Source organism: Bos indicus, chromosome X (genome assembly GCF_029378745.1).
Source record: "Bos indicus isolate NIAB-ARS_2022 breed Sahiwal x Tharparkar chromosome X, NIAB-ARS_B.indTharparkar_mat_pri_1.0, whole genome shotgun sequence".
Lineage (NCBI taxonomy): Eukaryota > Metazoa > Chordata > Mammalia > Artiodactyla > Bovidae > Bos > Bos indicus.
In genome coordinates this window covers 16,378,083-16,387,778 of record NC_091789.1, presented here as the reverse complement: position 1 = coordinate 16,387,778, position 9,696 = coordinate 16,378,083, and the positions used below count along the sequence as shown (strand labels likewise).

The window sequence follows — 9,696 nt, the reverse complement described above, 5'->3', positions numbered from 1 at the left end:
CAGACATGACTGAGCGACTTCACTTTCACTTTTCACTTTCATGCATTGGAGAAGGAAATGGCAACCCACTCCAGTGTTCTTGCCTGGAGAATCCCAGGGACGGGGGAGCCTGGTGGGCTGCCATCTGTGGGGTCGCACAGAGTTGGACACGACTGAAGCGACTTAGCAGCAGCAGCAAATCCAATCCAACAATACATGGTTCATTCTATCTTCCCCATCTTTCTGCATGGCAAACCCATGCCTCCGAGTAAAAGAAGCCTACAAACTAGAGTTTAATATTTTTTTTAGGGTTCTCTCCATCTTCACCCTGAGGTCATTGTCCAAATATTGTGTTTAAAAGTTACTGGAGGGCAGAAGGAGGGACAGACTGGCATCCCTGCTTCCAGAAGTGTCTCTGCACTAAGCAGCTTGTAGGCTCTGGGCACACACCAAGATGCCCCAGAGGAGGGTCAGCGCAGTCCAAAGTGCAGTGAAGAGAGAGCCCAAGAGATGTGCAAGGTTGTCAGTTAAACTTGTTGCTACAAATGTGAAAATGAATCCCGAGAAGGCAGCAGGAAAGGCTAAATCCTTAGGCAGAAAAGTGCAAACAAACGGGAAAAGGGAAACAAATGGCAAACAGGCTGAAGAGACTAAGGAGCTGAAGACTGACCTGCCAGAAAAGAACAGAGACCGAGCAGAATCTGGCCTCTCATGAAGCAGGAGAGAAAGAGGCCAAGTCAGATAATGAATGAATGAAGCTTGTATCTCTGCACCACCATAGCACTATTTTTCTCAACTATTTTGTAAATGCAAGCTTTTTTAAAGTAGCCTTAGAAACCTTCTTAAGAAGGGAATGCCTCTCCATCTCATTTGTTAAGTGCAAATGTTTTTATTCCAAAAGTGAAATCATTTGCTTCATTTTTGGTTTTGATTTGCTTTGGTTTAAACAAAATGGGGGAATATTGAATTATGGGTGGGTTTGACTATCATAGGTATACATCTAATATTTTATAGATTGAGAGGAGGTAGATTTTATATCCTATAATACAAAGTATGTGAAATGGCAATTTGGAACCACAGTCATGCATTTAACATCTTCATCATTTTAAATGATTTCTATCCCATGTTATTTTTAATAGAATTGCTTCTTAAAGAAAAACAGTCCTTAACCTTGGTTTTCCCTGTCAGAATTGTGTGCACTTTGTAATGTATTTTTGGTTGGGATAGTTTGGTTTTCCTAATAACTTAGTTATATGCTGTGAAAGATAAAAAAAATCATGTATGTAGTGTGTATGATATTAAATTGTGAACCAGTGAGACACAGTGCAGCAGCTTACCAAACTTTTGAAGGTATTGGTACTTGATACCCTTTTAAGGAAAATTTGCCTCCAAATTTTAAGCTGAAAATCACTTAAATAACTATTTAGAAAAAATTACAAGTACATGGCTTTGTATATTTTTGGTGCATTCATTAAAACTTGAACAAATTGTTTATCATATCTGCATACTGAGCTTGAAAACAACCAACAAAACTGCATAAATTTACAAATTAATTAAAAAGGTATTTGAATTAGTGTAGTTATGTTATTCATTAAAAATAAAATCTACTACATCTGTTACTATTCATGTTCCATTGTAGGGTTTTCCCCAATCCTTGTTGATTTTCTGTTTATGAGTGTGTGCAACATTAGCATGGTTCAAAAAGTTAGAAATATTCACAAAGGAATCGTCAGAGAAGTGTCACATTTACTTTTCCACCGTGTTCCCACCCACCCTAGAGGAAACAGATCTGTTAGTTTCTAGTTTGTTCTTCTTGTGTGTTTTGCATAAATGACCAGATGCATGTACATTTTCTTATTTCCCCTTATTTCTCAAACAAAATGTAGCATATTGCAAACCTGTTTTACACTTTGCTTTTTTTAACCTAACACTATCTCCTGGAAATCACCCCACATCAGTTCATAGAGATCTTCTTCATTATTTTCTGAAAATTTTTATTTTATGAAACTGCATAGTACTCCACTGTATGGAGGCACCGTAGCTTAGTCAACCACTTATAATATTTTGCAGCTATAAATAAGGCTGCAATGAATAACCTTGTGCATGTCTATTTTTGTATTGGTGGAAATGAATCTTCAAGGTAGAGTGGGCTCACTAGGTCAGAAAGCAAATGCACTCGCAGCTTTGTTAACTATTTCCAAATTCCCCTCCATAAGAGCTGTACCAATTTGCATTTTAACCAGAAAAGCATGAGAATGCCCATTTACTCACAGCTTCACCAACACAGTCTTTATACTTTTTTGTTTTTGAAAATCTGGTATATGAGAGATGGTATTCCAGTGTAATTTTACTACGCATGACTCACTATGAAGGAAATTGAATATCTCTTTATATGTTTAAGGACCATTTTAAAAATTGGGTGTCGGTAATTTTCTTTTCATGTCATTTGCCCATTTTCTAACAGATTTTCAGCCTTTTCTTTCACTTTTTTATATGGTAGAGATATCAGCGCTTTGTTTATGATATATGTAGCAAATATTTTCTCCCAGTTTCTCTTAGTTGTTTTTGCTTTGTTTCTTAATATTTCTTTATGTCTATTTTTTGGCTGCAGCACGTGTGGCCTTCATCGTGGTGCGCCGGCTTCTTTCTAGTTGCAGCTGGTGGGCTTAGTTGCCCCTCAGCATGTGAGATCCTAGTTCCCTGACCAGGGATGGAACCCTCGTCCCTGCATTGGAAGGTGGATTCCTAACCACTGGATTTCCAAGGAAGTGCCCCTCTCAGTTGTTTTTTGATCTTGATTGTGATGGGGGTGTGTGGTTTACATGCATCAGTTTTTATGTAATCAATTTATCCCCCTTTTCTTTTATTTCCTCTTCATTTTAAGTCATATTTAGCAAGCCTTCTCCCACATCTAGGTTAAAGAGGAATTCACTCATGCTTTTTTCCCCCTAGGATTTGTTTGCCTTCATTTTTTCCATTTAGATCTCTGATCCATATAAAATTAATCCTAGCATTTAATGTAGAGTTGTATTCTAGTTGTATTCTTTTTCCAAATGGCTAACTAGTTTTGTCAGAATCATTTATTAAAATCTCCATCTTTCTTGATAAGAACTCTACTGTCTTTTCCTTGATAAGGTCACTGAGGCTTAGAAAAAGTGAATGGCTTACCCAGTGCTACACAGGTGAGAAAATATAATCAGACATCTCTCTCTGAGGGGATGATGAAGACCTGAAGGGTAGGCGGGCTACTGCTATGTGAATATTTGGGGGAAAAAATGACCCAAGTAGGGGTAACAGCAAATGCTAAGACCCTGAGGCAAGAGCAAAATTGGCCCATACAAGGAGAACGTGTCTGGAGAATGATAAGCATGGGAAGAGTGTATGAAATGATGGCAGTGTTGGCAAATCCTTGGTGAGGATTTTGATTGGACTACAAGTGCCATGGGAAATTTCTGTAATAGTTTTAAGAACCTAAGTAGTGAGCTCTCATTTATGTTTTTGAATAATCAGAGCTGGCTACTGTCTGAAGAATGGACTGAGAACTGGGAGACCAAATATGAGCCTGTTGCAGAATTCCAGGAGAGAGTTGCTGGTAGTTTGCACCAGCATGATGGCAGTAGAGATGGAAAGTGGTAGATAGATTCACTTATCAATGAATGTAGTGAAGTCCAGAGCAACAAAGGGCTTTGCTTTGGCAAACTGTGCCTCATCCCCTACCATTCTAGCAATGGTAATTTGAGTTGAGCTCTACAGTGATAAGCAGACAAACTTAAGATGCTTAATCTACTAAATCTTTATTAGCTTCAAGTATGAAATGGTATACAGACAATTGTGTTCATCTTTGACGCTTCATGGTTTATTAAAACGATGACTGCAGGCTTTCCTGGTGGCTCAGTAGTAAAGAATCTGCCTGCCAATGCAGGACGTATGGGTTCCATCCCTGGTTCTGAAAGATCCCTCATGCTACAGAGCATCTAAGCCCTTGTGCAGCTAAGCCTGTGCTCTAGAGCCTGGGAGTTGCAACTACTGAACCCAGGTGCCACAACTACTGAAGCCCACACGCCTATGTCCTGTGCTCCACAAGAGAAGCCTCCGCAGTGAGAAGCCCACGCACGGCAACTAGAGAGCAGCGCTGGCTCCCTGTAGCTAGAAAAAAACCCACACAGCAATGAAGACCCGGCACAGCCCAAGATAATGAATAAAGAAATAAAACTTAGCAAAAAGACAGAGACGAATAACAAGTGTTAGCAAGGATGTGGAGAAATAGGAACCCTTGTGCCCCTGTTGGTGGGAATGTAAATCGGTGCAGCCACTATGGAGACAGTATGAAGGTTCCTCCAAAAATTAAAAATAAAACTACCATATGATCTAGCAATCTCACTTCTGGTTATATATCCGAAGGAAATGAAAACAGAATATTGAAGAGATATCTACACTCCTATGTTTATTACATTATTTACAATAGCCAAGATATGAAAACAACCTAAGTGTCCATTAATGGATGACTAAATAAAGAAAATGTTGCACACCCCCCCACACACACACACATGGAGGAATATTATTCAGACTTGGGAAAGAAGGAAGTTCTGACATTTGTGACCACATGGAAGGACCTTGAGGGCTTTATGCAAAGTGAGATAAGAAAAACAGAGAAAGACAAATACTAAATGGTATTACTTAAATGTGGAGTCTCCAAAAGTCATACTCTTAGAAACAGGAAGTAGAAATGGTGGTTACCGGGGTCTGAAGGATAAGGAAAATAGGCAAAGTTGGTAAAAAAGCTAATCTAAACTTCCATTTGGAAAATAAATAAGTTCTGGCATCTAATGCATAACATGGTAAGTATAGTTAACAATACTCTATTATAATCTTGAAAACTGCTAAGAGAGTAGGTCTTAAATATTCTCACCACATGCAAACTAGTACAGCCACTATGGAGAACAGTGTGGAGATTCCTTAAAAAACTGGAAATAGAACTGTCATATGGCCCAGCAATCCCACTGCTGGGCATACACACCAAGGAAACCAGAACTGAAAGAGGCACGTGTACCCCAATATTCATCGCAGCACTGTTTATAATAGCCAGGACATGGAAGCAACCTAGCTGTCCATTGGCAGACGAATGGATAAGAAAACTGTGGTACATATACACAATGGAATATTACTCAGCCATTAAAAAGAATACATTTTAATCAGATCTAATGAGGTGGATGAAACTGGAGCCTATTATACAGAGTTAAGTGAGCCAGAAAGAAAAACACCAATACAGTATGCTGCTGCTAAGTCGCTTCAGTCGTGTCCAACTCTGTGCGACCCCACAGACGGCAGCCCACCAGGCTCCGCCGTCCCTGGGATTCTCCAGGCAAGAACACTGGAGTGGGTTGCCATTTCCTTCTCCAATGCATGAAAGTGAAAAGTGAAAGTGAAGTCGCTCAGTCCCGGAGAAGGCAATGGCACCCAACTCCAGTACTCTTGCCTGGGAAATCCCATGGACAGAGGAGCCTGGTAGGCTACAGTCCATGGGGTCGCAAAGAGTTGGACACGACTGAGCGACTTCACTTTCACTTTTCACTTTCATGCACTGGAGAAGGAAATGACAACCCACTTTGGTATTCTTGCCTGGAGAATCCCAGGGACAGGAGCCTGGTGGGCTGCCGTCTATGAGATTGCACAGAGTTGGACACGACTGACGTGACTTAGCAGCAGCAGCAACACATATATATGGAATTTAGAAAGATGGTAACAATAACCCTATATGTGAGACAGCAAAAGAGACACAGATGTAGAGAACAGTCTTTTGGACTCTGGGAGAAGGCGAGGGTGGGATGATCTGTGAGAATAGCATTGAAACATGTATATTATCATATATGAAACAGATCACCAGTCCAGGTTTGATTCATGAGACAGGGTTCTCAGGGCTCGTGCACTGGGATGACCCAGAGGGATGGGATGGGGAGAGAGGTGGGAGGGGGGTTCAGGATGGGGAACACATGTACACCCGTGGTGGATTCTTGTCAATGTATGGCAAAACCACTACAATATTGTAAAGTAATTAGCCTCCAACTAAAATAAAGAAATTAAAATAAATAAATAAATAAATAAATATTCTCACCACAAAAGAGAAATGGTAATTAGGTAAGGTGATGGAGGTATTGACTAATTGTGGTGGTCATCATATTGTAACATATATATATCAAATCAATACACTGTACATTTTAACTTACACAATCTTATGTAAATTATATCTCAAGAAAGCTGTAAAAAGAATTTAGTTCATATTGTGTAAACAAAATTAAAAGAAAAACTAAAATTACAGGTTGAAGCAAATATAAGATTCTCATTTTTAATTTTTTGTTAATAAGAAAAACTTCATTATTTCCATTGGTTGATGTTATAATGAGTGAATATTATAACTTACAAAAAGCCTTTATACTAAAATAATCTTCTTATTGCTTTTTATCAACTATTATTAATTATATTATGTTAAGCTTTAAAATAGTAGTCAAAATAAGCACTTCGCCCCTCCCCCCCCCACCCCAGATATCTCCACATCCTAATCCTCAGAACTGGTGGATATGTTACCTCACATGAAAAAAACTTCAAAGTTAAGATTAAGTCCTGGATCTTGTGACTGGGAAATTATCCTGAATTATCTATGTAGGCTCAATCACAGAGGTCTTCATAAGCAGAAAGGCAACGTGACTATGGAAGCAGAGAGAGAGAGAGAAAGGGAGAGAGATTGGAAGCTAGCTTTGAAAATGAAAGAAAGGAGCGAAGAGCCAAGGAATTCAGGTGGCCTCTAGAAACTAGAAAAGGCAGGAAAGGGATTCTCCCTTAGAGCCTTCATATGGAACCAGTCCTGCCCACACACTGATTTTAGCACAGACTCATTTCAGACTTCTGATAACCAGAATTGTAAGAACCTAAATAAGTCACTAAATGTGTGGTAGTTTGTTAGAGGCAATAGGAAATTAATACAGATTGACTATAATAACGTCTTAGATTAGTTGTTCATTTGGACAATCAAAGGATTAGATTGCCTTTTTAGGCTGAAATTTGACTGGTGTACATTCTGATTAATAGAATTTTCAGTTTTATCTTATTTAGTTAAATATGAAAAATTTTAAATACAGAAAGTACAGAAAATAATATAACCAACTATGTATCTGCTAGCTAGACTTAAGAAACGACATTTTGTCATATTTGCTTTGGAACTCTCTTCCTTCTTAAAGCATAAAATATTACTGAAAATATGTTACACTCTCCAGCTTTTCCCCTTCGCTTCTCTAGAGCTTGGTATATGTAAATACAGTGTATATTATTACATTACACTATACATGGATGTATTCATAAACATTTTGTTTCTGTGCTTAAGCCTATGTCCAGCTATGTGCTGGAAATTGACACTAAGATGCTCAGTTGCCTCTTTCCTTCAAAGTATTCTCCTGTCATAAACTTGCCGTTTCTATCCACCACACTATGAGTTCAGTTCAGTTCAGTTCAGTCGCTTAGTCGTGTCCGACTCTTTGCGACCCCATGAATCGCAGCACGCCAGGCCTCCCTGTCCATCACCAACTCCTGGAGTTCACCCAGACTCACATCCATTGAGTCGGTGATGCCATCCAGCCATCTCATCCTCTGTCGTCCCCTTCTCCTCCTGCCCCCAATCCCTCCCAGCATCAGGGTCTTTTCCAATGAGTCAACTCTTCGCATGAGGTGGCCAAAGTACTGGAGTTTCAGCTTTAGCATCATTCCCTCCAAAGAAATCCCAGGGCTGATCTCCTTCAGAATGGACTGGTTGGATCTCCTTGCAGTCCAAGGGACTCTCAATTCTCCAACACCACAGTTCAAAAGCATCAATTCTTCGGCACTCAGCCTTCTTCACAGTCCAACTCTCACATCCATACATGACCACTGGAAAGTTACATAGACACAAAACCATTCTTGTCTTTCTCAACTGCTCAGCCACCAAGTCCTACTGATTAATAGAAATAACAAACACCTCTACATGTTCTTTTATTTCAGTTACTACCATCATTATTTAATTCAAATCCTTCTTGTAAAATATCAGAACTAGTCTCCTAAGTATTTTCTTTCCTATAATTTCTCTCACATGTTTGTCCTTACTACACAAAGTCACCAGATTTTTCAAAACTTTTACTTGACCTTGTTTTCAATTCCCTGCTCACAAAGCATCAAGGACTCTCTACTGGACAAAGCACAAACGCTTTGTGATACAGTTAAGTCTCTGTGCTTTCTGACTCCAACCTATAGCCCTTTGTTCACACATCTGTTAAAGCCCTAATTTCATTGTTGGGTAATTACTCATTATTGTGCCTTAAACCCTCACCAAACTATGAGTTCCTAGAGGCCAGGAACTGCTGAATTCATCCTTGGCCTGGTTCATGTTTCATGTTCAATACACAGAAGTTTACCTGAATAACGCTATAATTTTAAATCACAGAAGTCGCCTGAGAGTGGAGTAGAAGGGTGAGTGGTCCAGTATGGTACTTGTCCTTTGCATAAAAGAGAGCTGTTTTCTCATTTTTCTTCCTCTCTTCCTTTCTCATATGGAAACTAAACTTTTGAGGTGCTGCTCTATAGTTTTCTTTTCTTACAATGTCCTTGTCTGGTTTGTTAGCAGAGTAATAACTGGCTTCATAAAATGAGTTGAGAAGTGCACTGTCTTCTATGATCTTTTGGAAAACTATGTGAAGTATTGGAGTTAACCTAATTTAAACATTTGGGAGATTTTACCAGTGAAGCTCTTTGGAACTGGGCTTTTCTTTATGGTATTTTTAAAATTACAATTTTAATCTGTTTATTTGATATGGGTCTACTCAGATTCTCTACCCTGATATCTCAGTTAGTGAAGAATCCGAGTTGATTCCTGGGTGGGGAAGATCCTCTGGAGAAGGGATAGGCTACTGACTCCAGTACTCTTGGGCTTCCCTGGTAGCTCAGCTGGTAAAGAATCTGCCTGCAATATGGGAGACCTGGGTTCCATCCGTGGGTTGGGAAGATCCCCTGGAGAAGAGAAAGGCTACCCACTCCAGTATTCTGGCCTGAAGAATTCCATGGACTATATAGTCCATGGGGTCGCAAAAATTCGGACACAACTGAGTGACTTTCACTTCACTACTCAGATTCTTTACTTCTTTTTAAGTCACTTTCTGTAGTTGGTGTCCTTTTCTATGTTAGTTTATTGTCCTGCAATTGTTAATAATTTGTTGTTTAGTCACTAAGTCCTGTCCAACTCTTTTGCAACCCCATGAACTGTAGCCCACCAGGCTTCCCTGTCCATGGGATTTCCCAAGCAAGAATACTGGAGTGGGTTGCCATTTTTCTTCTCCAGGGGATCTTCCCCACCCAGGGATCAAACCCTTGTTTTCTGCTTGGCAGGCAGTTTCTTTACCACTGAGCCACCAGGGAAGCCCAATTGTTAATAATATACTTGTATAATAATCTTTTTTATTTCTGTAGCATTGGTAGTAATATCTCTCGTTTAACCACAAGTTTAGTAATTTTAGTTTCCTCTCTTTTTATCTTGGTCAATCTAGCTAAACTTTTGCCAGCTTTCTCTGTCATTGCAAAAATCTAATTTTGGTTTGGTCAATTTTGTCCATTTTTTTTTTTGTCCTATTCTCCATTTCACTCATTTCTGCTCTAATCTTCGGTATTACATTCATTTTGCACACTTTAGGTTTAGTTGGCTCT

General features: G+C 39.4%; 1 pseudogene; it reads left to right on the top strand.

The window, feature by feature from the left end:
- Positions 1-433: 433 nt before the first annotated feature.
- LOC109554765 (non-histone chromosomal protein HMG-14 pseudogene) lies at positions 434-731 on the top strand (annotated as a pseudogene).
- The last annotated feature ends 8,965 nt before the right edge of the window (positions 732-9,696 follow it).